The following is an 8,251-nucleotide window of genomic DNA, read 5'->3' on the forward strand; positions in this document are numbered from 1 at the left end:
GGCACGAACCCGTGTCCCCTGCATCGGCCGGCGGGCTCTCAACCACTGCTCCACCAGGGAAGCCCCAATTTGGTTTCTCTTAATTCCAAATACATAAAATTACAAATACTAGACATACTCTGGGTTAGGCATGTTCCAGGAGCTAGGGACATAGTAGTAACCAGGAGTTCTCGCTGTCTTCCAGGAGCTTATACACCACAAGGGAAGGCAGGAAAATAAACAGAAATTTACAAACGAGGCAGATTATTTTGGAAAACATCTATCTTTGGGCACTCTCATTTATTTTTTGAGGAGTATAAATTGGTCTTCCTGGAGACACATCTGGCTACAGTTGTAGAAAAATATCCTTTAAAACACGCAAATCTTTGGAAATACTGATTCTACATTGCGGAATTTATCTAAGGAAATAGATAAGCATTCAAAAAAAACACAAAAAACCTCACACACATATTTAAATATATGTTGCTATTGTAGCAAAGAATTTAAAATACAAAGTTGTTTAATAATGACAGGATTAACTAAATTGTGATGTGAGTGTTATGCTGTTATTAAAATGATTTTATATTCACTGATATGGAAAGATCTTCACTAAGTCTAATTAAATGAGAAAAAAGTTATACAAGAGTGAGTGTCATCTGGAGTAAGAGAGAGCGAGAGACACAGACGATGGCAGTGGCCCAGGGGAGCTCTGTACTCACACACTGGTATGCTCGAAAGTGGTGAAATAACAGGCAAATTTTGAGTTTTCTCTTTTTCATCTGTATTTATCTACAGAAAACATGTCATATTTGTGTTTTTTAAAAAGTAGATAATTTTTTTAAAAGAATGACTACATTTCACTCAGTGTTTTTTCTTGAAGAGTAACAAACCCATCTCATTAAATATTCATATTTGCCCTCACTTCTTGGTCTACCTTAAATAAAAACACGTATTTGATCAAGCATTAGTTTTTGCAGACTTGGAATCACCTTCTGGCTTGGATGGAGATGTATTGGAACAGGAGGTGAAGTGCAAGTTTGTTAGCCAGGACCGGACATGAGCTAAGAAAACACACGCCCTTCCTGGACGACCTTCTGCGCTTCCACAGCCAGATTCACTAATGGAGCGTAACTAAAATCTGAAGTGTGATATAAAATGTTAACAGTATTGATAGAGAATAACGCATCATCTCTGTGGTTTAACTGGATCGACTTCCTTGGAAGTAATCAGGCACGTTCATCTCGATCATCTTTGTGGCTCACCTTCGTGACAGCTGCCACTATTCTAACTGGGGGGTAGAAGCCTTTCATTTTTCAGGGATGGAATAAGAGGCTTAAATCTTTGGGGTTATAAATATTGAAAGTGTTCGAGTTAAATAAATTATATTCCATGCCACCTTCATGTCCTTCCTCTCCACCCCCTCCTTTTTTTTTTTTTTTTTTTTTTTGCAAACAGGTGCTGTTTTATTCCTTGGTTTGAATGAGATGGACAGAGTCTAATGTGGTCCACTCTTAGCCCTATACAACAGGAGGGCTAGGTAGTCAGGCTGCTCTGCGTCTTTGGGCAAGTGGGCTCGTCTCCTGCTTGTCTGGGAAAGCATTGCACCTATAAATACCTGCACACTGTCCCCACACCTGGCACTGATGCCAACGCTTCCTAAGAGATTTATGACTCTAAGCTATTAAAGAACTCCACCTTACAAATGCACACGAGCAAAATCACATATTGTATCTGCTATTATCACTTTATCAAAAATGAGCTTATAAGGTCTTTGCTATGATGACGTTCAGCTGAAAACCTGGGGAAGAGACCGAAAGCACAGGAATTACCTTGGGGAACATTTAGAGGGTAGAAGTGCAAACTCAGAGCCAAGGCTCAGTTCCTGGGGACACTTGAGAGAAACAGCCCGAAAAGAATTCCAGTGTTGTCAGGGGATGGCCTAGGAGACCAGAAGGAGGAGAATCTTGGCAAGGAAACTTTGGGAAGATGTCAAAGACAACAACTTTCTTCAGACAGCTCTTCCCTTGGCACTCACTATTCACATGGGAGGCTGAGGGTGTCATCTTAGAGGCTTATTTCCCCAGCTGAGAGGCAAGGCTCACCCCTTCCTCATGCCCTTCTCTACAGAAACCTTGCTTCTAGTGTGTCTTCCAGTGGACGTTCTTGTTCTGTGGCACCATATCTGACTTGCCAGGTCCCTCTCGGACTGAGGGGTGGTGAGCTATGGTGGCCTACCTAACGATTGCCACCTTTCTAACCATCCTTGCAAATCCCTGTCAGATGCAAATATTCAGCTTTAGTACTGGGATAAGTCTTGCAAATCGTCAAAGGCGAAAATTAATCCCTGCCCAAGTTTTGTCCAGCAGCTGTTTCCAGGCGAAAAGTTTCACCCTTTCTAATACGGCACTTGGTGCAGGTTTGTGTGAAATTCACAGCCTCATACCTTATCAATCAATACCTCTAAGTTAGGTGAGCACTCGTGGGCCAATGACAAGTTGCCAGAGGTTTAGGAATGAAGGAACTTCAATGATGGAGAGAGACCACGCACAGAGCTTACCCAAGGCTTCCTTTGCTAGTGGAGACTAATAAAATATTATTGTTTAGAACACATGCATACACTCTAAGAATACAAAAGTAATCTACCTTTGTATTTTGAAAGAACAATCAATTTTCTCTATAATAGATTTCCTCCAGAATCTTCTTTTCTCTTGATTTTTGAATTTTTAGGAGTGTACTATTGAATTTTGCTCACAGTAAGTTATTCTTGAAAACCCTCCTTAAGTGATTTGGGGTGGGGCAGTTGGCATCCGTAAGACTCTGGTTTTCCTTCACATGTAGTTAGGAAGTAACTTACGTGCTGAAGGAGGCACTGGCGTGGTCTTTATCCAGTTAGGAAAGTGAAAAGTAAGCTTCATTGAAGGTTCTGCGATCTTTGCTGCCCCTGAAGAGGAACGGATGCAGAAAGTCAGATTCGGAAGCCATTACCCATTTCAGGTACTTAATCATTGATGAAGAAATGTTTATTAACTAATTGTGTGATTTGGGGATGGGAGAATAAGGCTCAAGAAGTGTTGAAACTCTGATTCCTGTAGAGTTCACATCAAGGAACTTCATATTCTTTCATATTTTATTTAATATTTATTCAAGCTGTGGTTCTCAGAGGGTCTCACTCTGGGACCAGCTGAGGATGTGTCACGTAGTCACATTTATTCATCCACGTATATTTAGGAGTACCTTTTCTTTGCCAGGCACTGAACAAAGACATAAAACTTTAAAAGGGAACAGGTTGTCATATGGATATAATGTTAGGATGGATCTTAATCTAGCAAATGCCTACATTAATTTTTCAGTATCTCCCCCACCAGGTGTGAGAAGAGTATATCCAGCAATTGTAATATACATCCTGGCTCTTGACTAAATTGGACGCTGTGATGTCCTCACCACGTTTTGTGTCCTCTGCGACCTATTTGTCTCAATTCTTCAGCGTAAATCCGAAGGCCTTGTTTCTCCTTCTAACAAAAAGCAGAAAGGGACTTTTCTGATGGCGTAGTGGTTAAGAATCCACCTGCCAATTCAGGGGACACCGGTTCAAACCCTGGTCCGGGAAGATCCCACACGCCGCAGAGCAACTAAATCCTTGCGCCACAACTACTGAGCCTGCGTACCACAACTACTCAAGCCCGCGTGCCTAGAGCCCTTGCTCTGCAACAGGGAAGCTACTGCAACGAGAAGCCCGTGCACCGCAAGGAATAGTAGCCCCACTTGCCGCAACTAGAGAAAGCCTGCGTGCAGCAATGAAGACCCAACACAGCCAAATAAATAAATAAATAAATAAAAAGGCAGAAAGGATTCTCCTCAGCTGAGTCTGTAGAAGACCCTCAGGGAAAGAGGGTATTATCCTTTGCTCTAGTTACAATTTATAAGATGGCTGTCAGTTCCCCAAATTCTTTTTTGGGAATCTTATGAAATGAGGACAGTGTTGTGTTTTTGAGGCAGCTGATCACCCTCTACCTATGGGTAACCTTCTAGAAATGTGTCCAGACGTTGGTGCAGGTCTTGTCACACCAGAAAGAACTAGACAGTCTGCTACTCAGAGTTTTAGGTAGCCACAGATGTGTTTTTTATTGCAGTAACTTCAGTGAGAGAAAAAGGCAACTTTTTCTCTTTTGTTTTAAGAAAAACAAAATTGGAAGGAAAGAGTTTATGCTACCATATTGGTAATTTCTAGCTGTATTATGTTCACTAATCCAGAACTGGGAAAAACAGCTTCTAATGCTAAAAGTTACAGAGAGGTAGCATCTGCTCTTAAATTTTTGCTTTCTCCCTGTATTGAAGGCCTGAGATTCTGAAGTTGTTCTTGAACTTGACCCTGCTAGTTTATAATATGCTGTCTTTTAACTACACCACAGTGCTGGTGAAAGAAACATTTACATCAAAAAAGCATATGGATTTGATAACCCACCCTGGGAAATCAAGGACACCTGTTGGTTTTTTTTTTTTTTTTGCTGTAAACATTTTTTGAAAGTCTAAACATAAAGCACTGGTCCAATTCATTAATATTTTGGAATGAATTTAGTTATGTGTCATAATAGAAATGGATTGTGGTGTTTTTTGTAGTTGAAAAGATCAAAATTTTCACATTATCAGTTAAAATCACGTTAGTAAGAAACATTTTGAAAATTGAATTTATTTTAAATAAATGTGGTGTCAAGTATTCAAGCAGAGAAAATCCCTCAGAGAGGTAGATGTGCATTTTTAAGAAAGAAAAGAACCACATACCTTGGAAATCATTTGCTGATATCTAAACTATTCCTGAATTTTTATAGACTGTAATTTGTTTATTTCAACTGGCTGTACAGTTTTAATTAGTTTCACTGTGGTAGAATTAGATCACTGAAGTAGATTCACTCCACTGCAAGATGAACAGCAGCCTTATGGACCACAGATTTCCAACATAAACTATAATTCAGAAAAGGCCAATACAACTCTTTTCTTTGTGGCTGGGTAACCATTTATGTCTGAGGTGAAGATGTTAATATGGAGATTTTGTGAGCTAGGAAAGAAGACGAACGCTATCATTCTAATTTATGACCTTTCATATAAGGCCAAATGTAAAGGCAACTTCAATTGTTTTATATCTCAGAGCCAGCACATAGCAGATGTATGAAATTTGGAGTGTTAGACATAAACTTTTATTACTAAATTATAAATAATTTCTCCCACGTATACTGTTCACCTTTCAAGTTCATCTTGATTAAAATACAAGAGCAGGGCTTCCCTGGTGGCGCAGTGGTTGAGAGTCCACCTGCCGATGCAGGGGACACGGGTTCGTGCCCCAGACTGGGAGGATCCCGCGTGCCGCGGGGCAGCTGGGCCCGTGAGCTGTGGCCACTGGGCCTGCGCATCCGGAGCCTGTGCTCCGCAACGGGAGAGGCCACAACAGTGAGAGGCCCGCGTACCGCAAAAAAAAAAAAAAAAAAAAAAAAAAAATCCAAGAGCAGCGTCACACCGATTTCACTGAATTTTACTACTGAGAGCGGTTTTCTAGAGTTCAGAGTGGAGCATAAAGCATAAAGACTTTCCTCATAGGAGTTCAGACCCTGAGCCCATCTCTTCTGAAATTCAAGTTATACCAAAATGATGGTCGATGACGTCTGAACATTTATTTAAACATCTCAAATGTTATATCTGAAACCCAGTGCCCATGATGTAGAATATATCACATCTTTTGGGAAAAATAAAAGGCACACCACGGTTTTTTCTGAGAAATTTGGCCCACAGTCAATAAGCTTATATTACTTCTCAGAAGATATTTGACAAGAGTATCTTTTTCCTTGTTGTCTTTAACAAAAAATTTTCACATCCCATGATAAAAGGTAGATAACAGTGGTCCAAATACCCAAATCTAGGATGTGACAGGTGTTTCTACTGTCCAGTCTGAAGCTCCAAGTGCAAGCCAGCACTTCATAGAGTTAATGCATTGCTGGAACAAGACGGCCAAAGTTACTAGAAGCATAACACTAATTTAGATATTAAAATCTGCTTTGGAGACTGTTGACCAATCCAGTTTCATGTTTGCATTTCTCATCATCAGTGTCATGAACATAACACAATCACCCACATGTCCGCAGGGCTGTTGGGTGTTTTATAAAGTAAGCTAGACGTGATATTGTTACCCAACTGGGTTTGTTTGCCTGAGGCTCAGCAAGCCAAATGCTCAGATGATGAGGTTTGCAGCAGAGAAAAGTTTATTCACAAGGCAGCCAAGTGAGGAGAAGGGAGAACAGATCTTAAAACCGCCTCCTTCAAAGGCGAGGGGCTCAGGATATTTATGGGATAAAGCTGAGGCATAGGAAGCGTGGAGAGAGGTGCCTGGAGATAAGAACAAGGTGAGGTGATCATCAGTCTGCGCAAGCGCAACTATGCTACAGGCTTTTACATGGGACACGTGTTCAGAGAGTGGCGGTGCCAGCATGTTTTGAGGGTGGAGTTTTGGATCCTCTGATGTCAACAGGTCACCTATTGGACAGCCTAATGGGAAGGTCAGTGGTCCTAACCAGTCTTAACCTACCTGAGTTTGAACTGGAGACACAGGTGACTCCAAGTTTCTAAAAAAAATACTTGGGCAAACATCTTATTGTTTAGGCTACATGATGCTTGGAGGACATGCAAGTTTTTGTAAAAACAAAGTGAGTTTGATCAATGAAGTCAGGTTACAGTTTATTATTTATTAATGGCTAATTGACGACTGCCCTTGACTACCTTCTCTTATGCACATGAAACACTGAAGGACATGGTTTTTCAAAGGCCTAAGTACAAAGAACTATACAAGTTTGGAACAAAAAAACAGAGTGGCAAAAGTTCATCTCAGTATTTTTATGCTAGCATTTGCCTATTTTAAGAATAATAAATTCAAGAGAATGAAAAGACAAGCTACAGATTGGGAGAAAATATTTGCAAAAGACACATCTGATAAAGGACTGTTATCTAAAATATACAAAGAACACTTAAAACTCAATTTTAAAAAATGAACGATCTGGTTGAATAATGGGCAAAAGATCGGAAAAGACACCTCACCAAAGAAGATGTACAAATGGCAGATAAGCATATGATGATATGTCATTAAGGAAATGCAAGTTAAAACTGCGAAGAGATACCACTATATACCCATTAGAATGGCCCAAATCCAAAATACTGGACACACCAAACACTGGTGAAGATGTGGAGCAATAGGAACCCTGAGTCATTCCTGGTGGGAATGCAAAATGGTACAGCCGCTTTGGAAGACAGTTTGGCCATTTCTTACAGAAGTAAACACACTCTTATCATACAGTTCAGCAATTGCACTCCTTGGTATTTATTCAAGTGAATTGAAAACTTATGTCTATACAAAAACCCACACACAGACATTTATAATAACTTTATTCATAACTGCTAAAACTTGGAAGCAACCAAGATATCCTTCAGTAAGTGAACGAATAAATAAACTGTGGTACATTCAGACAATGGAATGTTAACCAGAGCTAAAAAGAAATGAGTCATCAAGCCATGAAAAGATATGGAGGAACCCTAAATGCATATTACTAAGTGAAAGAAGCCAACCTGAAAAGGCTACATACTGTATGATTCCAACTGAATGATATTTTGGAAAAGGCAAAACCATGACGACAGGAAAAAAATCAGTGATTGCCAGGGGTCAGTGGGGAGAGAAGGATAAAAACACAGACGAGGCACAGATGATTTTGGAGACCCTGGAACTGCTCTGTATGATACGATAATGGTGGATACATGTCATTATATGTTCGTCAAAACCCATAGAGTGTACGCCATCAAAGTGAACCCTAATATAAACTATGCACTTGGGGTGATTATGATGTGTCAGTGTAGGTTCATCAATTCTTACAACTAAAGCATGTAAGCTAAACTAAATCTTGTCATGCTATTTTTATGACTTTAAAACTCCTTAATAAATTAATGTTTGTGTTCAGGGTTTTGAAGACTTGTTCTCAGTGTACTACTATTCCGAAAAAGCCTTGCACGTGTTTTCTTTGTATAATAAAAGATGCTGGGGGGAAAAAAGCCCTGTAAAATATGGAAGGTTGCTTTGTGGGTTAGTGAAAGCCAATTCTAAGCTGCTGAGGGGGTTCTGGGCACAACTACATTTTGGTAAACATTTTTGGCTTGTGAACTAATTCATGGTGCCCACCCTGTTTATCTGCTTGGGCCCTTACAAATCTTTGCCCCTTCGAAAATGTTGCAGCTGCTCTGCAGA

This window comes from Grampus griseus (assembly GCF_964374135.1).
Source record: "Grampus griseus genome assembly, chromosome: 4".
NCBI lineage: Eukaryota > Metazoa > Chordata > Mammalia > Artiodactyla > Delphinidae > Grampus > Grampus griseus.